The sequence below is a fragment of the Nannospalax galili genome, unplaced genomic scaffold, assembly GCF_000622305.1.
Source record: "Nannospalax galili isolate Female #2095 unplaced genomic scaffold, S.galili_v1.0 scaffold903, whole genome shotgun sequence".
NCBI classification, from domain to species: domain Eukaryota; kingdom Metazoa; phylum Chordata; class Mammalia; order Rodentia; family Spalacidae; genus Nannospalax; species Nannospalax galili.
In genome coordinates, this window is record NW_008349989.1 from 838,183 (window position 1) to 860,877 (window position 22,695).

General features: G+C 40.6%; 1 long non-coding RNA gene across 1 annotated transcript in view; it reads left to right on the forward strand.

Annotated features, from left to right (window-relative positions):
* Positions 1-13,958: 13,958 nt before the first annotated feature.
* LOC115072708 overlaps positions 13,959-22,695 on the forward strand; it is a 52,848-nt gene continuing 44,111 nt past the window's right edge. The window contains exon 1 of the long non-coding RNA XR_003851736.1: positions 13,959-14,059. This is a non-coding gene — a long non-coding RNA (uncharacterized LOC115072708). The remainder of the gene's footprint in view (positions 14,060-22,695) is intronic.

The window sequence follows — 22,695 nt, forward strand, 5'->3', positions numbered from 1 at the left end:
CATACATTGTTTACTATTTTTCCTGATTTATATGGTAATCATTAAAGTTTGGTCAAGCATATTTAATTTCTAAAAGCTGCCTTCTATGTCTTGCACATGATATCCTATTTGTGTTTAGCAAAAGTGAATTTCTTGGAAGGCACTAATAGGGCTGTCACTTATTTTCTAGCAGTCTCTGCAATTCTCTTTCTCTTGGCAACAGATTACTATTCATCCATCTGTCATCCATCTCTCCATTTGTTCATCTCTCCATCATCCGTCTGTCCATCTTAGTCTTTCATATTTCAGGCTGTTTTCAAATATCTGTTTTTCATTAGTTGTCACTTCACAGTTGAAAATATGGTTGTAGGAGGTTAAGTGGCTGCTGGGTAGTATTTGGTTTGTAGGCACTGGGTGAAGAAGCTGCTTTGGTGGTTTTCTAAGTGCTGGAATGAACAGGTCTTCAGTCTTGGCTACTGGTTTCTGTCCCGATTGTCCTAATTCTCCCTAGGCCTTTTGCTTATTTAGCAAAAAGCCCCTCCAGTATTGTGCCTGGGCGGTGCCTGGATTTAGACTCCTTTGTGTTTGGAGGTGGGATATGGTGTGGAAGTCTTTTGGTTTGTATACAGACTTAGTGAATTTCTAGCCTCTCTACTGCCTTCCACCTTCTCTGAGCTGCTGGAAGGGCCAGTTGCTGCCTCTCACAGTGGCTCTTTTGGCTTGTGTTCCAGGCAGCAACTTCCTTCTGGTGTTTTATTCATCACTTCACTTTCTGCTCTGTTTCTCTGTTGCTGTGATAGAAACACTGACCAAAACCACCTTCGGGAAGAAGGGGTTTATTTCAGCTGAGCACTCCCAAGTCACAGTCCAACATTAAGGGAAGTCAGGACTGGAGCTCAAGCAGAGACCGTGGAGGGAGCTGCCCGCTGCCCTGCTTCCCCTGGCTCCTTCACTGCCTTTCTCACACAGCCCAGGCCCACCTGCTTAGGGGTGGCTCAGCCCTAGTACAGGTCCCCTGTCATGGCAGATGTGGAGCGTATGCTCAACAGTTTCCCTTCCAGCTGTTCTAGGATGTGAAGATGAGCCTTTTCCAGAGTCCTGTGACCTTGACTTACAAGCCTGAAACTTGTGAGCCATTTTGATTTTGCTTAAACTACCTTGTACGTGGTTACAAATTTTGTCTATAACCAAGAATGCTGATACATAATTCTGGTCCATACACTGACTTTTTACTGATAGACATTTTCCTTATTTACTTCATACGTTTTCATTTTTAAATACATAAAAAGTTATCCTAAGATTCTCCTCTTGGTTTTACATTGGTCCAGTATGTAATGTATCCTCTGGATGAACTAAGCATACATGGTTTCATGTCTATTCTTTTGCAATTGATTATTGTTGAGCATCATGTTCATACGTGGCATACTGAGACATGCAGATAGAGCTGGTGACACTTAACCTGCTGCGTAGCATCCCATTGTATGATTAATTCTGTCAGCCAATGTTCTACTCAATGACCAAAGTGGGTGTTGCCACCTTTTTAGCATTACAGTACTGCAAAAATGACCTTTTAAATAAGTTAACATTGTAAACAATTCTCTCATATTCATAGGTTTAAAACTACATTTAGAAAGTCTTCTTGCCTGCAAATATCCTCTTTTTTTGGATTTTTTTTTTAACTTTATACTGCTTTTAATTTTAATGCCAAAATTACAGTCTTTACCCTTATGATTTATACTTAAGAAACTTAGAGCTTGAGGCTTAAAGGAGAGTCTTTGGTATGCTTACCTTACAGTACTGCTTTTCAAATTTAATTACATAATTGAAGTTTATTTTTGTGACTGCTGAAAAAAGGGATCTAATTTTTGAGGTCTCCCTCACCCCCATATGAGCAGTCTATTAGTCTAGACCACTGAGTCCCTCCTTTCCCTTAGTGCTGCTGCTCTGTCATCTGTCCGGTTCCTGAAAATGCCTGGGTCTGCCTCACTGGCCCATTTGTCCCTGTGTCACCAGTCATAGTCTTGATGGTAGCGTTATGGTTCTGAGTTCTGGTGTGGTCCTTTGTTCTTTTTAAGAAGTGTCCTGGTTAGCATATAGTCAGCATGTCACCTGAGTAAAAGTGTTTTGTTTGATACTAACATTTCTATAAGTTAGTGGTACGTATTTCCCATTTATTTCAACCTTTCGTGTCATATTTTAGATTTGTTCTTAAAAGGTATATAGGGTATTGGGGGGAGGGATTTTACTGTGTAGCCCAAGCTATCCTTCAATTCACTGTGCAACCCAGTCTGACCTCAAACTCATGAGTCCTCCTCCTTTCCACTCCTGAGTGCTAGAATTGCAAGTGTGAACTACCATACCTGGTTGGGAATATTTTTTTTCTTAAACCTGTTGTAAACTGATTGTGGATTTGGAAGACCTTGTGACTGGATCAGTATTATTTGAGATTTTGTTAGTACTGTGTATTCTGCTTTGGGATCTCTGTAACTTGTTGCCATATATACATTAACCTTTAAATCAGGTTAAATGTACCCACCTCCTCAAACATCATTTTTTTATGGTGAAAACATTAGAAATTTCCTCTAGCATTTTCAGACAGCACAAGGTTGCTATCTGTGGTCACCTTGTGCTGCAGTGCATCAGGGCTTCCTTTTCTCTCTTAGTCTCTGTCCATCAGCCTTTCCCTCTTGCTTTCCCAACTCCCATTCTACCCTTACCTTCTGTGAGAGCTAATCAAATTAATCAAGACAGTCTTGTTGGCTAGCCCTGCCTCCAACTTGCCTTGCTGGCCTAAATGAGTAGTCCTCCTGCCTTATGTCAGGTGTGTGCCATCATGCCTATCTAAGACACTTTTTATATCCACTTGAGTGCATCATGTAGTACATGTCTTTCTGTGCCTGGCTTTTTCATTTATATAATGCTCATGAATTCCATCCGTGTTGTGGCAAATGACAACATTCCATCCTTTTAAATGGCTGAGCAGTAGTCCATTGTGTATATAGACCATGTTTTCTTTATCCATTCAGCAGTGGGTAGACACTTAGGTTATTTCTATTTCTTGGCTGTTGTGAATAGTGCTTCAATACACATGGTAATGCAAATGTCTCTTCAACATACTGACTTAATTTCCTTTAGATATATTCTGGAAGTGATTGCTGGATCATATAGCTTTTAATTTTTTGAGGAACTTTGATACTGTTTTCTGTAATGGATGTACTGATTTGCATTCCCCCTGAAGTATACAGTTCCTTTTTCTCCACTTTCCTGCCAGTACTTATTATATTAGTCTTTGGGAGAATAGCCCTTATGAGAGTGGTGAAGTGATGTCCCGCTGTGGTTTTGATTTGCATTTCCATGGTTAGTAGTGTTGAGCACGGTTTCATTTTTCTTTTAGCCCATTTGTCTACATTTGGAGAAATGCCTATTTGGGTTTATGTCTTAATTTTGACTGGGCTATATATTTTTGTTATATCAACACCATATGAGATATAGTTTGCACATATTTTCTCCTGTTCTGCTAGCTTATCCTGAAAGAGATGAACCACAGGGTATCTCTTCACAGAGAACTTGTAGTCTTGTGACGTAGAGCAGCGAGCGAACAATATGTGAATGGACATTTGCTCTGGATGCTCTCAATTTCTTCTGCAACAGTCACACTGTGTATAGGCCGCTGTCTCCAGCACTGGCTTAAGAACCATTGGCATGTAGATCACCTGGTTACACTGGTGAAAACGTAATGTCCTCTGTGGGCTCTATTACTGAATCACAATCCCTGGGGGCAGGAGCCTGGGAATTTGCATCTTGAGTCTTCCCAGGCAGAATCGGTACTTTCTTCAGTTATATGTAGAAAGTTAAAGTCTAATTTAAAATTTTTGGTATAATAAACTTTTATTTTGCCCAAAACTGTTAAAAGTAAAATAATATAATTAAACTTCTCTTTTTAGAATTAGACTCACACTAATGCTGATAAGGTCAAGTTAGCTAGCATTTGAGGATACATGGGTGGTGCAGCCCTCAAGGATATCACTTTGTCTAATGCACTAATTATGATACAGGTCATTGAGTGCTGATGAACTGGTAAATCACTGAGGGTGCAAAGGGTAGAAGAGTGTTGGGAAGTCCTAAACGGCTCACTGAACTCCAACTGAGTGTGTAGACAGGTGAAAGCCAATACTGGAGCACTTAGAGTTGTTGAAAGACAGTGGTCACAGGAGACAAACCCTGTGGGGACCCTATTCCCTTATCCTTATTGCAATGGGGGAATTTGAAACCCAAAGTAGAAAAATGAATTCTTATGTGCAAACTTTCCTGTTGGTTACACTAGCCCATGGTTTTCTAGCCATATCACTCCCTTTTTCTTCCTCTTCCTTTCTTTTGCCCTCCTTCCTCTCCTCTCTCCCCTTCTCTCCCTCCCTTCTTTCCTGCTGTCTTTCTTACTCTGCTCCCCTTCTTTATATGTGTGCATGTGGAAGCCAGCGTTTGACATGGGGTGTTTTCCTCAATTGCTCTTCACCTTTCTTCTGTTTTAGACAGGCTCTCACTGAATCTGGAGCTCATGACTGGCTAGACCAACTAGCCAGGAAGCCCCAGGGATCTTCCTGTCTCCAAATCCCTAGTGCTCGGATTTTTAGGCCCAGAGCTGTGTACCAGTGGCTTTTTATGTGAGTGCTGGAGATTGAACCCAGGTCCTTATGCTTGTGTAGTGGGCACCTCACTGACTAAGTCATCTCCCTGGCCCTCTCTAGACATTAATAGAGACCTACATCTGGGTCAGCTTTTGCGTGTGCACTTTCCAGTTGTTATTTAGCTTCAAGCTCCCTTTTCTCTTCCAATTTCCCCATTTTCTTTCAGGCACTGGCCATTTATTTTCTGAAAGTTTCTAGAATGCCATGTTTTCTATGCTATTGCTCTCTCTCCTTTCTTTTTAGGTCTATTAACTTCTAATAGCAAAAAGAAAGGCTTGGTTAATTCAAATTTCTGGGAAAGTGGGTCAGATCCTAGGTCATTCTCTCGATGTCCTACTTTAGTGCTTCATTCAATTCACTGTTCTGGGTACAAAATTGGGTTGGTTTCCTTCCCCTGCCCTCAGAAGATTCTCCTTCACTGAAGTCACCCTTGGTCACTTCAGCACACACACATTTCCTTTTTGCTTACCCTTCCAGCTCCAACACACCCATTCTTACTCATGCTCCCAAGAACTTTAGGAATGACTGGAAATGTTGGTTGAGAAGAATCCATCTATGACCAGGAGGTTAACAAACAGAAGCCTAGGAGAGTTTAGCATCGGAGAAAACCCAATCCCTTGGCCGTATCTGTGTGTTATCTGGATTGTTACTATTGGATTATGGTTGGATTGGAGCTAGAGCCAGGCTGTTCTTGGGGCACATCTGCTATGGTAGACCTCTTGATTTAGATGATTAAAATGTCAGTTTTAAAGTTTGCATCTATTTATCACTAACGCACGACAGACATTGTGCTCTTTACAGCACTACAAGCCTTATGAAATAGATAACATCAGTTTACTGGTGGGGAAATGGAGGCTTAGAGAGAGATCAAGTGACATGCCTAAGCATGGAGTATAGCCCAGTGCTTTTCAAAGAAGGCATTTCACAGCACAGTTTTTCTTAAAGTGCCTTGTGATGTTCAGAGCTTTTGATTAGAGCAGCAGGAAAGTAATATAGAAAAATCAATTCTATTCCTAACATTCTGTAGGCAGCAAAAAGGAGTTTGAAGAATCGAGACTCAAAGCAAAGACTTCTGAAGATAGACGGTGGCAGACGAAATAACAGTCCAAAGAAACACCTTCAGTGTGATGGACTGTAGAGTTCTGTGGAGCCGCAGGTTCATGCTGAGGGTTAAGAGAAATTTGTCTTGGCAGCACACACAGCAGAAGGCAGGGAGACCAAGGGGGTGCCCTTCCATGAGAATACTGTGTCCTCTCAGCAGGCAAGAACATTCCTCATGATCCTTATAATTTTTTCCATTTTCTTCTTTCTGTATAAATACCTCTTGAAATTACAGTTTGTACTTTAAACAAAAAAAGGGTCATGGCAAAAAATTATCCTAAGTCAACTAAAGGCTTATGAAATTTATTTGGCTACAGTGAATAGCCAAAATGTTGAGACAAAATGTTGAGAACTGTCAAAGCAAGTATACATGAAATATGCTAACAATTACAGCTGGCTATATACTTATGAGTGATTGTGGAGAAAAATGGCAGCTATGGAGAAAAATGGCAGCTATTCAAACCTCACAAATTCTGTAAATCAGTAACTTTAACAAAGCAGCAGGATTACTTTGGGGATTAATTTTAAGACAACATCAATTTATCACTTTATTATCTTACAGATAATTCTGTATCCTGTAACTCCCACACCAATCTTGTAAAGTTTTAGTTCCATTCATGAATGAAGAAGTGGCTTAGAAAAGGTGCATTTTCTGACTACTGTATTATGTGGCTAAACTATTAAATTTGAGCCCATATTTGTGGTTTCATTTGAAATGTGAATTTTTCTAAGTTAAATCTTAAAGAATTTAACTTAGAAATTTAACTAAGAAAATGCCAATTTCCAAGCTTTTTAAAAGACTTTACAAGATAATACACAATGTCAGTGGACAACTGTAGTCCTAAAGTTTAACTATAAAGATACATACATATATATACACACATGCATATATATATATAAAATTTGTTTTACTCTGTATTCAACCTGTATGCTAGTTAAATCATTGATAGTGCTTATGGGCCTAATTTTGAATAAAATGAAATCAAGTTTCATTTTTCTTTAAAGATAAAAATAAACATGTAGGTTTGAAGTTGAAAATGAAAATGTTTGGGATACTGCTGATGAATCGTTTAAGTGACATTTTTCTTAAAACTTAAGGTGGAACATCCTAGTAAGCAGCTTATGACTAGCATGCTAAGAAATGCCAGTCTGCAGTCTAAGTTCACCCAGCAGAGTGACTCATGCTTCTGTGTCATCCTCCCACGGCTCCAGTTTGTTCTATGTGAATGCTAGTAACAGGCATCATACCCTGTTAATGCTAACATGTAGGAGTCAGTTGGAGGTAAAAACCCCTATCACGATTAGCATTAACAGCATACAGCCTCCAGCAAGCTTCCAGCATTCAGAGGATGAGGCATGAAGAATTGAAACCACACATTTCCCCTTCCTGGTTTGCACCACCTGCAAAGAGAAAAAAAAAATAGTTGTGTATACACAAGCAGTTAGAGACAGTGTGATAGAATTTAAATCTGTGCACAAGATAGTCTTTAGTTTTGAAAGAGCTCATCAAATGCTTGTATGTAATTTGGGGAAAGAGAGAAACTGGAAATTAAAAGCCCATTTTAAAATTTAAATTCTATTCTCTAGGCACAAATGATTTGTGCATATGTATCATTTTCAAACAAAACCCAAACCACTCTTCACAGTTCTAAAATGCCAAAATTCAAAGGGCAGAGCTTCAGTTCTGATGCAGTTTTTTCATTTTCTAGTTTTTATCTTGCTAGTACCTAGGCAATTTAAGGAAACAATCCAGATATTCAAAATAGTACTTTATGATTTATGAGAGTTAAAACTAGATTTACCTGTTCTCATTCTGTAAAACTAGTTGAGGTTTTACTTTCAAGACATGTAATAGAGATAACAAGGGTTTTGCCTACAAGTGACGATCTCTGAAAATGTTCCCGTTTGCTCTTTAGAGATTCCTTTGGGGAAAGTGCAACCCAGTGGCTTAGGTTTTGATCTACACAAAGGAAGTAGGACTTAAAGAGCGCTCTGTCTCAGAGGACTTGTCTTCAGCAAACAGTGGGTTAGAAAAGGAAAGAGATGAATTTGCTATTTCCTGTTAAGAGCTGGATTTTACTCTCTCAGATAAAGTGACATTTCTCCCACAAGTTTCTGGTTTCAGTGTTACTGTAGCCGAACCTAGAAGTTAAGAGTGTCATTCAAGTCTGTGGTCCCCTTCAGTCCCAGAGGGGAACCACCTTTTCTTTTATTTAATAATGAAACCAGTTAGATGTAAAAATGTGATTAAGTTCAAAAGAAATGCATTAAGTTAAAAATTCCCCAATGAATATATTTTGACAGGGCAGAATATCGTGGCTTGGAAATTTCCAAACCAAGGAAATACATCATACTTACTGATAGTATTTTTTTTTTTTAAATTTTGCTGTTTTCTGAGATGAGTTGGTTTCATGATGAAAATCTTTGAATTAAATAGTGTCAGTTAAAGACGTTATTTCATTTTATACAATTTCAGTTTAAGAATATAAGAATAACATTTCCCTTCAAAGTGCATTGGACACAGCAAATATACAAATATACACTATATATAATAAATATATATTAATATCCTAGTGTTAGTTCTACCACAACCAATATTATTCAACCTATGAGAGAGAGAGAGAGAGAGAGAGAGAGAGAGAGAGAGAGAGAACACATACACCTAAATGGTTTTCATACTATTGTACACATAAGTTTATTCTTATTCCTTAAATGTGGCATCTGAGTTCAGGCTTTAAGATGAATACATTTATTATAGATAGCCACAGCTGGTCTGTAACTCTGTAACCCAGTTGGCCTTGAATTCATGATCCTTATACTCTAGCCTCCCAAATTCTTAGGTTATAGGATTATAGGTGTGTACACCTTGCATTCTTCACCCCCCCCCCACATTGAGTACTCAGAAAAGTCACTACTACTTTTGGTCCTGTGCTATGCCATATTAAAAATTCTAATAGCTTTTACATCTTTACTGGTCAGGCTCTAAAGACATATTGAAGAGTTAACAGATTCTCTTTTGTTCTTAATTCCCAAATAGAAGCTCTATCAGTGATACAGATCTAAAGAAGTCCTAAAACTGCAGAGAAATGAGAAGGTTGGTTGACTTTACAGTCTTAATCTCATCTGAAACACAGTAGATGTAAAAATAATAACTAATGGACAGATGACAAAAAAATTGAGAATAATTTAAAAAACATTCCATAGACCGTTGGCTGTGAGGATGGCCAGCAGATCATTCATCCATCACTGGGAAACTGCATTCACTTTCAGTTGTTTTTGCCTGGGTTAACCAACCAACAACAGAATGTGCCTGTGTGGAACTTAGTGCTCACAGGCAAGAATGGTTCATCTGTCAGCCAAAGCACTGGGCAGGGGATGGTGACATGGGTAATAAGAAACTAAATACCTAGGTGGTAGAGGAGCAAGTTGGAATTATATCCAAGTGATAGTGTTAACAGACTGATAAGGCTGTGGCAAGCATCATTTACAATGCATGGCAATGTGGGAAATTTATGTGGATTGTACAAGTTAGACTGGATTGTGGTCTTACTCAGGTAGTTCTGTAGATACTTCAGACAGTCCCACTCCACAATAATTTCTAGCCCTTTCACATTGTAAATGTTTTAATGCACACACACACACACACACACACACACACACACACACACAAACGTGTATGTTTCACTATAGCATAATTTTTTTGGATTTAACTCCATGTTAAATCTATTACTTGGGGGGCTAGGGTTATAGCTCAGTTGGTAGCATGCTTGCTTAGCATGTATTATGTATGAAACCCTAGGTTTGATCTCCAGCATAAAACTGGGTGCAGTGGTACAGGCCTATAATCCCAGAACTTGAAAGATGGAAGGTAAGAGGATGAGAAGTTCATGGTCATCCTCAGTTACGTGGCACCTTTGAGGTCAACCTGAGCCATATGAGACCCTGTCTCAACAAACAAAACAAGAACCATAAAGTCTAGTACTGGGAATTGCCATTCACTAGTATCAAAACAACCTCTGACCTCAACTATTAATCCCAGCACTCGGGAGGCAGAGGCAGGCGGATCTCTGTGAGTTCAAGGCCAGCCTGGTCTACATAGTGAGTTCCAGGACAGCTGACCCTGTCTCAAAAAGACCAAAACAAACAAACAAAAGACCAAAACAAAACAAAAAAACCCTATACCAATGTGAAACATATATATTCCAGACAAATTATAATACTAGGTATTGTTCATTGAGTGGAACACTACCTTTCCTCTGGTAGTACGATCTAAACTGAATGAAACTCTAGGAAAATTTCTCTTAAATTATGCTTTTCTGAGGGATAATTTTGAGGGTATCAGGGAAATATAGGATTTCATAGTCTTTAGTCTTTATTGATTTGTCAGGGAAGATGTTCTATTCAGAGAGGAATACATCCTAGGCTTCATCTCTTTTATGTGGTAAAACATATATAAAATTTACCAACTTAATCTGTTTTAAGTTATAACCGAGTGGCATTCAACATGCTTGTGATGATCTGTGTCCACCCGCCTGCCCCCCACCCCCACTATCCTCCAGAGCTTCATTCATCTTGTGAGGATCTCTTTATATAAAAAGTATCTTCCCACAATTATGTATGTCTTTATATTTTCTTACTTTGCTGTTGATCCTTTGCAAGAACCCTTTAATATTTATTACCAAACAAACCACATGGCAAAATTTTTTCTTTATAAGAAGTCAGTGGTACATTTCATAACCAAAGCCACTTTGGGATAGTCCTAGCTATTCACTCTGAAATATACAAATATTTGGAAACTGTTAAGTTGATGTTATGAAGTGAATGCACATTTATTTCTATGGAAATTTATGGTCATATATATTTAAATATATAATTAAAATGCGTGTGTGTGTGTGCAGATGCCTCTGGAGGCCAGAGGCATTGGATCCCCTTGGAGCTGGAATTACTGGTGGTTGTAAGTCACCTGATGTGGACTCTAACTCTTCTCCAAGAGCAGTAAGTGCTCTTAGCTACTGAGCCATCTCTCTAGCCCATGATCCTATACTGATAGAGCAATATAAATTCTAGTTCCAAAGCCATTAGGTGAAATGAAATGTCATCATGTTTTTGAAAAATTAAAATGATTTAGTTCAGATTATTTCATTTAATTGTTTTCTCCCTTTTATATACTTTTTGTGTACCTGTCAAAACCATAACCATGAAAATGAAATTTGTAGTTGATCCTGGCATGGATCAACCTACTAAAATCAGTCGACATATACTGCATATGATGTGTGGAAACAGAATCTAGTTTACCCGCCTGAATTTATCCTCATTTGTATTCCGAAGCTGAGTTCTGGGTTAGGCCAGGGAAATAGGAAGTCAAAGTTAATGCAGATATGTAAAAATCAAGGTCTGGAGAAGTTTTGGACTGGTAATAGTTAAGTTTTGGAATAACAACAATTTCTTGGCTGTTTTTTGACCTAAGGTCAAAAGATGGAGGTGACTGTAAACATGATGTTCTAAGTACTTGTGCCTTCAAAAACTGTGTCAGTCCTAGGATTGCTCTTCCCTTCTCAGTCTCCCTCTCTTAACATCAGAACCATTCCTTCGGGGACAGGAGCGGGGGGGGGTGGGGGGAGAGAACTAGGATGGCAGGAAAGGTCTCAGGCAGGGTGTTCCTAAAATGCATGTAAGTTACTTGGAGCAGGATGAATAGAGTGGGTTGAAATCCACGGGTCAACATGCACTTACTAGGTTAGTTAGCTAGTCATCTTTGAAAGTCATCAAAGACTGAGCAGGAGGGACTCGCACTTGGGTAGGAGTTTTTAACTGAAATAAGGAGATAACTTAGAGAAAAGATGAATGGGAGTATACCCCAAATAATTCAGGACCTCATGCCTTTCATGTTCAGCATAAACAGCCATAGATTACGTTTCTGAGCAGCACTAGCTGTGCTTAGTTGTTCTTGGTGTTTCAACCTCTTGTATTTTATAAACCTCATGAAAGCATTTTTCAGTAATTCTTCACAAAGACCTTCAATATTTTCTGTCACAAAAATTCAAATAGTTGTTTTATAACGTGTTTGGTTTATTGCGTTTCGGTAGAATGTTATTATTCTGTGTCACATCTCAGTTACTGACTTTAAATATAAGCCTCCTTCTCTGCTATGAGGAAGTGGAGCAAATAGTATTATATTTCCTGTTGAATTCATGAGTTCCATCATTAAAGAGGGATGGATGGTGTGATCTACTACTAACATCTTCTAAACCACAAACACATCTTCTAAAAGCAAAATGATGGCTTTATAGCCATAACGCATACCCTGAACTCTTGGTGAATCAGGTAAGATTACATTTCATACTTGTACATTTAAGAAAAATTCCTATGTAAGCCATTTCTGGGAAAAATTATTACCACTTTATGTCATGATATTTTCTTTCATAAAACCCTAAATTCCTTCTCTGCTCTTATTTTTAATTACGAACTCTAATGAAAATGCCTAACATTTCTAAGTTAAGAGTTCCTTGTTGAAAAGAGCCATTTGGACATGAGATAGCTTTACTGCTGCATGCCTGTATGTATTTTGAACATCTACCAATAAGATAAATAGATACAAGCACCAATGGGGCATGCCTCTGAACGATCGCAGAAGAATGCCAGTGTGGCTGTTACAGCATCACCATGGAAATACTTCATTCAGTGAACATTTAATTATTAACGCACAAGAGAAAGAATATTGACCTCAGAAGATTATTTGGTTTTCCCCCCGTTTTACAACCATAACATTTTTACTGAAATGACTCGTGCAACTTATTTACAACTGCGGTAAACTTCCCAACAGTTTTATTATGGACAGTGATGAATATCTTCACTTTTCAGATAAGGATATGAAACAAAAAAACAGGTTAGGAATTTTTTTTCCTCAGAGACAGTGTGTGGAGTCAGAAGCTGAAGTTGAGGGAACTAGACCAAGCCCAGCTCTCCCCACACCAGTGCATCCCAGGGAGGGACCAACTTCCTTACTGCAGTGACCTCACTGCTTAGCTGCGGGCCCGAAACCCTGCTAAAATGTTATGAAACAGTCATGGACAAAACAAGAGACAGGAAGGGGAGAAAGCTCAGGGGTGAGATGCATTCCATTGCTTGCTTTCTCTTATTTCACATTTACGCAAAGGTCATCCATGTCCCTAATAAACTTTGTAATATTATACTTCCCTTGAAGGGATTTTAATAATTATTTTCTCCTTTGCATTTATAATTTCTTTTGATAACCTTCCCCATTTTGGGGAAAAGAAAATGTATGTCAGATATCAACTGTCTGAATACCAATTCTATCACTCTTTAGGGTCACCTCTTCCTGAGGCTTCCTCTTGCACTTGGGTTCGCAGTGGTAATTGTCAATACATTTTAGTAAAATACCTCTGAAACTTATGTGTTATCTGTTTGTTAGTTGTAGCCATATCTTTAAATCTCTTTGGTAAACAACAAATCACATGCTTTTTCTTTCCATACACCATAATGGCTCCAAGCAAGCACTAATTTGTGTAATGAGAATTATGTTAGACAAGTTTTAGGAACAAAACATTTGTTTTTGTCCTGTTAAACATTAGTTGTATGGGATACATGTATTCTGAGTTACAAAGCAAAGTCCATGCCATTTGCTTTTTACACCATATGGTATTACATCAATGCCTTAACAAACCAAATGAGGATTATGGTTGTTATTCCCGAAGATGTCACCAGACACAACACACACTTAGGCACTCAGCACACCCACTCCAAATGCTCATATGTGGACTAGCCCGCTTAGCTTTGTTCACTGTCTCAAGAAGCACACTCCTGGAGGACGGGTGCGACTTGTTTCCTGATACGACTTTCTTCTGTCTCTCCTAAGGTGGTTAGTTCTCTCTTTACCTCTGTCAGATCACTGAGCACACCGCATGGTAATTACTGTTTGTGTTTCTTCTATAAACCTGGTTTGTGCATGAGGGCAGAAACTGAGTCTTCCCTCAGTTCTGAATACAGAGTCAGCACTCGGTAAATATTCTGAATAGAACTTGTGACTCTCCGAAAGCATTTTTCCCTGCACAGTAGGCTTAGATTTGACACAGTAGGCTTAGATTTGACACTGGGATTTAATAGGAATGTTCCTGAATTAGTGAGGTAGAAGCTTGTAAATGTAGAAATATATTAATAATTTTTTGTCATTCCAGGTAGCAACTGATCCTTTTACGATGCTTGGATCTCAGCCCATAGTATACTCATCATAGAGTAAAGCTGAGGAATACAAGTAGAAATAACCATTTGGACTTGTGAGTAAAAACTGGGTGTCACCCACACTTTTAAAATTGCATTTGGATGCCATAATCACATGTTTTCATTGTGAAGGACGATGTTGTTATTCTTAGGGCATTTGTGTTAAAGCATTTACGGGTGAGATGCCATGTTTGCACTAGATGTAGATGTAGGGATAGGGGCTGGGAGAAATGAAGCAAACATACAACAAGCTGACTGTCTACCTGAAAGGTCTAGTGTTCACTGTTCTGTTTCTAACTTGAGTTTCCTCCTCGACCTCACTAATGTAACCAGCTCCATGGTATTTAGCAAGTTAGTTTTATTTTTTTCTTAAAAAAAATGGAGATAATGGCAGATCTTACTGACAAAGTCACTATGAAGTTTAAATGGCACAACAAATGTAAAGCTTTCAATGCATGTCAGGCTTCCAATCAGGGCACAAAGGCTCAGTGATCAGTCCTTGCTGAGTACATAGACTGTAACTATCTGAGTGTCAATCACATGCTAACCTTGCTGTTTTGTCTTATACAGTGGGGGGATTGAACCATGGCCTCATTCTCCCTAGGCGAGTACTATACCACTGAGCTATATCCCCAGACTTAACTTTACCATTTTAAGCATACAAATGCACTTACATTTACCACTGTGTAACTGAATCATTATGTAATCTACAGGTAATATAAAAGCCTTTATAAGATAAACTATTTTTGTTTATTCTGATCCTCAAATTCATAAATTGCTAAGAGGTACACCAAAATGTTTTGTCAGAGAAAGTTTTAAGTATTGCATTAGTTTTTCTTTTTGTTAAGGAGACAAATTAATTTCATAACTGTTAAAAAATTTAAAACATAAACATTTTCTACTGTCTAGAATGTTCTGAGATTTCTTTGTGTCTACATACTTTACATCATCAGACTGCATTTGTTTCTCATTTTCAAAGTTGGTTTCTTTAAATAGACATGCTCACCTGTTTATAATAATAACAGCAAGCACACAGGACTGCCTAGTAGGTACTGTTCCAATGGCTTGATGCACAGCAACTTGTTTTACTCTTCAAGACACTAGGATTGAGTCTTAGCATCCTCCTGCCATGTGCAATGAGGCACAGGCAGCCAGAGTAACTTTACTTAAGGTCAAGCAGTGCTGCGATCCCCCCCTGGGCAATCACCAGTGCACATGCTCATAACCACTCTGATGGTGCATGGGCAAATAAAGGACAGCACGGTGTGAAGACACCCAGAAAACAAAATGATGTCTAGAACATTTTCATTTATGGAGAAATGGCAGAAACCCTATCCAAACATCAGAAGCACAGTTTCACTGAACCAGCTGTTTGATATTCTTCATGAACTCTTCTGCTGGTGCCCTAACCCTGTCTGTCCACATATGGTTACTGTTTCTCAGAGCTAGCACAAATAGTTATAATCTTTGCTGAGCCACAGCTACTTGACAGATGCTGAGCCTCATTTTCTGGTGAGTGTGCCATTGTGCTCAAGGGTGGCAATTTTAGGAATCAAGTGTTCTTCCACAAGGCCAAGAGCCTTGGGGTTGTAACAGAACACTGAGTGGTTCTGATATACGATGTGCTAATTTGAGGGTAGATGTACTTTGAGGTGGTTTTGCTTGAGGTCTTAGATACTGTGAACTCAAAGAGTGATTGATGGACAGGCTTTAAGTGTTTCATCTCAGGCAAGGATTAGAGCAGATTAAAAGCATTGCTTTCCTTAAGTGTCTGCTATAGAAGGGATGTGTGTGTACATATATGTTACTCTTATTGTCTGAAATAGATTTCTAATATACATATTCTCATCTTTCTCCATACACATATACATACACAAACACATATATGAACATTGTAGCCAATGTATTCAGGATGAAAGAGAATAAAAAAAGGCTTTTGAAATTTTCGTGATTTTCTTCAAAAACATTGTTTCCTGTTTACTTCTGCTATCCAGTTTCCAAAAATGTGTGCTAGTTTTGAACCTAGTAGGACCAGAAAGATGGAGATTCATTCTACAGTGGATTCAAGTGGTAATTACTCAGGCTTTCTTTGGACACAGAGGATATGGATTCACTAAGTCCAGCTCTGTTAGGAGCTACATGAAGAAGTGTCTGATGGTTTCCTTGGGGTCACAGAATTTCATCAGCTGAAGGGATTTTAGAACCAAGTCAGTTCCAGCTACTGACCTGAGAAAGAAGGAAATGAGGCACAGAGATGGTTCTGGAAACACAAAAGGGTTTCAAGCTCTTTCTGTGGAAGGTTAAGGGCAACAACAAAATAATAAAGCTATTAAAATCAACATCTTCATTTAAGTAGTAGCCCAGGGCTCAAAAAATGAGTTGATGACAGAGGTGCTCAGCCACAGGGAAGAACCCTGCACCACTTTCTTCTGCCCAAGCTCTTTGGTCCTTCTAAGTTCAGAACAGGGACTATGAAACTGGATCACCCATGAGGGTCATGGCTGGGAGCCATGGAACCTCCGACCTGCCTAGTGCTTTCTTTCCCTCTCTCTCATAATCTTTAGGCTTTATACAATTTCAGTAAGAATCCCAAAGTAGGAAGGAAGTAGGACCAACATGGTTTAAGAACTATTACTATACCATGAAAAGACTTCAAGTTGAATGGTACAGTTTGGTTCTAACACTGATAACTGATGAGAAAACTACAAAGGGTAAAACCTAGGTCTTTTAAAAATGGTCAGCTTGATGTGATAAGATGAAAGTTACAAATTTATCATGTTGGTACATGAAAGTAAAAAATGGCACAATCTTCAGTACACTCCAATTCATTCAAGTATCAAAGTTGCCACAGCTGGGATAATATCACATTGCTTAGCGGTATCCTCTTAGCCTTTCCTCCCACTTTTCTGTTCATGAGTGTGGGGCTGTGCCCGTCTGGCCCATCTGGGTCTCCAGCATTGGGTGCAGCAGAGTGATGAGGGCCGCCCCAGAAAGACAACATAACACTTAGGGATTTTTAAAAAGATCAAGACATTATAGATTTTGCATGTGTTCAAGGTAAACCAAGAGTAGTGCTTGCCCAAACACCACTCTTCTGCCTGGTAACTCTTGGAGGTGTCATCCAGACTGTTTCTCTTAACTGGTGGTGTTAGGAAGCCCTGTGGCCCAGGCCTGCCGACCCACTCTGCAAGGGAAGTCACTTACCACAACCCCTCCAGGAGTAACCTTGCAGAAGTACTTAGAAATGTCTTTGGTCCCTTGGAAACAAGGTACCATGAAACTCAGCGGGAGCCGAGAATCAAAAGCTGGGGGCCTGCCTACCAACCCTTACACACCCTCCCAGTTCTGCCCAAATGTAGGTGTAGCTGTAAGGACCCAGTGACCTTACTAGGGTAAATTCGGAGTCGCGAGTCTTCATTGTCAAAATGGGGATTATACCACTTACTCCACTGGTTTCCTGTCATTGTCACCATCCCGTTAGATGACAGACAGGGAATTGCTTTGAAACGACATAGCTTATATTACTGTTCACGAGAGACACCTGACATATACCTATTTGAAAAAGATCAGTCCTGTGATTATTACAAGTTTGGCTGTGCTGGCACTTGGATTATACATCATTTAAAGTCATGAAAGAGTCAGCACTTCTGCAGGGGTACTGGAGATAATAAGCTATAAGTTTTACTTTGAAATCTGTACACGAAGTCCTCCTCACCTTATCCATTTGACACAAAATGGAAAACTGAGCATCCTCAGATACTGGCTCTTCAAATCATAGCGTGTCCTTGCTTTGCTCTGTGATGTTGGAGAAGTAACAACCTGTCTGGCCCGAAGCTTCTCATTATTAATATAGTTTTGACTTTCTGTCAACCTTTTTTTCAGCTGTCAGCTTCGGTATACAGAGTAGGTTTTATTAATAATCACCCTAATATCTTTGCTTTAGATGCTATAAAATCCAGAAAGATCTGGTCCATTCATGACAGCTGAGGAAAATGCGATAGGCACTAAAGGGAGATTTGTGAGTAAATGAGTAAAAAGACACTAAGGTGCCTCACAAAAATCTCATCTTGGCACAACGGGAACAAAAATGTCAAAGGCACAGAAGCTCACAGGCCCTGGGTTAGGCTTCCCGTTGGGCACCGACCTCTTCAACGATAGGACTCTAACTCTGTTCCGTTAAAACGGATTCTTCATTAGCTCTTTGTCCAGAGTAAACAGAAGGCACCGGTTTCGAAGACAGCCGGTCCGACCCTCCCTGTTGCGCACAACCTCGGGGCTCGGCCATCAGGGGCTGTCTCCCAGGCGCCAGCTCCTCAACGGAGGACCCGGCGCAGCAGCGGCGCCCCCCGCCCCCCTCATCCCTCGCCACGGTCCCCAGGTACCTGGCCTGAGCACCCTCGGGTCCCAGGCGGGGCGGGCGGGCTGGGCTCCGCGGCCACGTGCGCCTGCTGCCCGCGCCGGAGAACCGCGTCCTCGCGAGCCCCGGCGGCGCGTACCTGCCCCGGGGGCGCCGTCCTAGGCGGCTGTGCAGTGCTGCGCTCCGGTCCCGGCTCCCGCGTCCCACGGTGCCGCGCTCAGGAAGCCCGCGCCTGCGAACCAGCGACCCTTTTATAACCCGCTCGTGACTCATAACCGACCAGCGCCTGGCTGCAAAACCCCCCGCCTCGCCCCCCTCCTGCCAGTTCTTGGAACCTACAGCTTGAAAAACTTTTTTCTTTTTAAAGGAAAAGTCGAAAAAAGTCCAGCGTCGGGAGGATCGGGTGTTTCCCCCTTCCCTTTCTCGGGGGTCACTAGGCGTGTTTTCTCCGACCCAAGGAGACTTCGGGCTCCAACCTTTGTTCTTAAAGAAAAGGAAACGCATTCAAATGACGGCCAGACGTCGCCCGGCTACCCGGCTGGAGGGGAAGTTGCTACTTTTTGCTGCAGTTAGGCAGGGAGTCTGAACACCCTGAGGGCAGCCAGGAGAAGGTGTAGGTTTCTCCAGCCCGCCCTCCCGAAGCAGGTGGAGGCAAGTGGCCCCCCAGGTCATCCGGGCATCCTCCACCTGCCCCCCCCCCCACTCAGCACTTGATTTGGAATGTGAAGCAGGTATGAGAAAATCTGTGCCTTGCTAGTACCTGTGTTTATTTACACGTGGGGATGCTAAAGATAAATAACTTCCATCTTTAATGCTGACATCACCAAGATGGTCTCCGGCCCTTCACTCCCACCCCTAGGGCATACGATTGTACCACAGTCATTTAACATTTTTATTTCCTTGCCCTCACCTCCTCACTTGCCTTCACTTTGCCAAAAGCAGGCATTTGGAGCAGGCCACTTTATAAACCACGCGGAAATGGATGAGAAACTTAATCCTGGCAAGGTTGTACTGCAAGCCTGCTTGAGTAACTCCTTCGGGAGTTTCTGTTCTACAAACTTTTATACTAGAAGAAGAAGAGGAGGAAGAGGAGGGGGAGGGGGAGGAGGAGGAGGAGAGAAGAAGAAAGAAGAAGAAGAAGGAGAAAGAGAGAACAGAAATGACCTAACCTCACCATGTATTCATGCTCCCATCGTTTTTTAAGATAAGGTGGGTTACTCTCTTCCAGCACAAGTTTCCAATACTTGGACCCTCCATCCCAAGATCAGAAGACATATTAGAATAGTTCACATCTAATTAGTAGAATTAATTTCTAAACTCCTGAGGATGCAGAGTTGGAAATCACAGTCAACTTATGGAGTATTCAGATTAGTTAAGGAACTAGTGAACATTTTAAGTTCCTCTAAATTTAAGACACAATTTCCCTTTCCTGTAATTCAAAAAATGACCATGTTGTTACAAGTCACATTCATAAAGCAGTTTAGCATATATCAGGCCTTCCCCTAAAACTCCACATGTGTGTTTGCTCTTTCAGTGCTTTCTGAGAGGAACATTCGCGTCTGTATTTCCAGAGGAGGAAACTGAGGCACAGAGAGAGAAATAATTTACACTAGCTTGTTGGAATGGTTAAGCTGAGATTGAAAGCCACCTCCAACCTGGGTGGTGGTCTGGCCACAAAGTCTAGTCTTTCTCCTGTAGCGTGTGGGAGCCCAGGGGGCAGCCTGGCAGCACAGGGGCAGCTGGTGGTGGGTAGGTGGGCAGGAAGGGAGCATGAGGAAACTGACAGGAGAGAGGCTAACCCAAAATTCTACAAAGGGAGCTGGTATGAAGTCCAAGTGGATATGACTCCGAAACCCAAGTTTGTCTACTATGCTGGGGGGCATGCCCCTCTGTTGGTTATAGACACCTGCAAGGCCTTTCAAATTTTCCCTTTTTTCAGATACATTGGACTAGGTGAAATTACTTACCATTTCTTAAGTCACAAGTTCATATAACTTAGTGCAATAGAAACAAAGTTTCTATTTCTCAAACCTCTGCCTCTGATGAAGAAAGTAGCATCAGTTGCAACTCCATCCTTCACCCCTCACCTGTCTTAGGTCCTAGTGGACCCCCAGCATAGTGGACAGAGAAGTGGGTTTTTGGAGTCGAATCCACTTGGATTTCACACTAGATCTGGCTGTAGAACTTGGAAGTTAACCTATGTTTGTCAGTTTTCTCTTCTGTAATGAGGATAATAATGGGATGGTTATGATTAGAATTGTGTAATTCTAAAGTTTAAATGTTGAAGCCTTACTCCCAAGATGACCTTCGTTGAATATGGGGCCCAGAGAGCATCTGCTAAAAGTTAAATTAGGTCATAAGGGTGGATCCTAAAACATGAGAGTTAGTGACCTTATAGGAGGAAGGGATACCAGACCTTCTGTCTCTCTCAATCTCTCTCTCTCTCCCTCCCTCCCTCCCCCCTTTCCTTCTCCTTTTCTCTCTTTCTCTCTGCAAAGAGGGGATCACCTGAGTGACATGGTAGTTGCTTATAAGCCAGGAAGAGAGTCTTCCCCAGAAACTACACTCTGCTTAATCTTGGTCTTGGACTTTTCAAAATTGTGAGGAAATAAACCTATGTTGTTCACTCATGCACTTACATTGTTATGCCAGTCCTAGACAACTAGAAGAAGACTATAATGAATTAATTCACCTTCATTAATACAGAGTAACTGCTCCAAATGATAGCTTGAGAAAATAAGGGCCAGGACAAGTGCGAGTCCACGGATGTGGTCTGACAGAATTTTACTCTTCTCCATTTATATTGAAGCCCCAATACCCAGTGACTTTATTTGGAAATAAAGTCTTGATGGAATAAGTAGTTAAAATCAGATAATTGGAGTAAGGTGTGCTCCTAATCCAATATACTTGGTGTCCTTATAAACAGAATATGATGTACAGAGAGAGAGACATGGAGAGGGAAGCTGAAGATGAGTAGAGATGCAGAGAGCAGTTAGCCATGTGTGAGCCAGGTAGAGAGGCCAGCAGGCATCCTTCCTTCACAGCTTTTATCTTGGACTTTCCACCTCCAGAACTGGACAACAATAGATTTCTGACATGATTTCCATCTAGTCTGTGGTACCCTGTCCTGGCAGCCTTAGGAAAATAACACAGATATCTAGGGCTGGTTTGGCTTTGGTTCTTTCCCTTCATCACGACTCCTTATCCCCTCCTGAGGCAGAGCAATTCCCACCAATAACCACCCATAAAAGTGGAGATTGTTGATATTGCTTATTATGGGTCGGATGAATAAACCATGGCAACTGGTCAGCTCTATGGCAATGAAGAGGTCTTGTTGCAGGGCATGGTGGCACACACTTTTAGTCCCAGTCCTCTGGAGGTGGAGGCAGGCAGATCTCTGTGGGATCCAGGCCAGCCTGGTCTACATAGTGAGTTCCAGGCCAGCTGGGGTTACAGCAAGACCCTGTCTCAAACAACAACAACCAAAAAAACTAAAAGAAAAACAGAAAACAAAAAACACCTGAAAACCAAAACGAAAAATGAAATGCAAAAACAAAAACAATGAATTTTTCATCTTGCTAAAAACACTGAAAGTTCACAAAGTTCTTCAGAAACTATGATAATCATACTGAACAATTGGGAACCAGCTGCTAATTTCCCTCCTTGACAAATAAATGGTGGAAAAATAAAAATAAAACAATCCCTAAGGTTAACAGAATGCTGAAACTCAGGCCTGGTGATTACTAAACTTATCCTGCATTTCAGCCCTTTGGAAGGATATGACAGGGACATTTCTCAGAGTGCATAACACATTTTGGATGGTGGGTGAAGAAACAGACCCGAATGTCAGGCTTGACCAGCTCACTTAATGAAGCACAAGCTTTCAGCTCACTGTTTACTCTGCTGGACAATAACGTGGAGGTTATTAATTATTCTGTGAACTTGTAGATGCTCTCCGTCCCCCAGGATGAAGCAGGCTGAATCTGTTTCCTCTGGATGCCATCAGTGGAGCAACCATAATTGATGCCTGAGGATAAAATGTGGCCTTCATAAGATGTTCAGACTTAATAGTGTTCATTTTCTTTTACACAAACAAAGCATTTTTTTTCTCCTATCGTAATTTAATTTTTCTTGCTTTCACTGTTTATAACATTTTGGAAGCCCAAGTCTGAAGTCTGTGTTTTGGGTGTTTTTCACCCACATTTCCTTTGTAAATCGGTTGCTGGTTTAGAGTGTTCTGTGATCCTTTTAAAATCTGGGATGCCTTCAGAGGATAAAGGAGTGTCTTTAAAAACTCTTTCTCTCCTTCAAATAGTTGAAGTCCACAAATTAGAG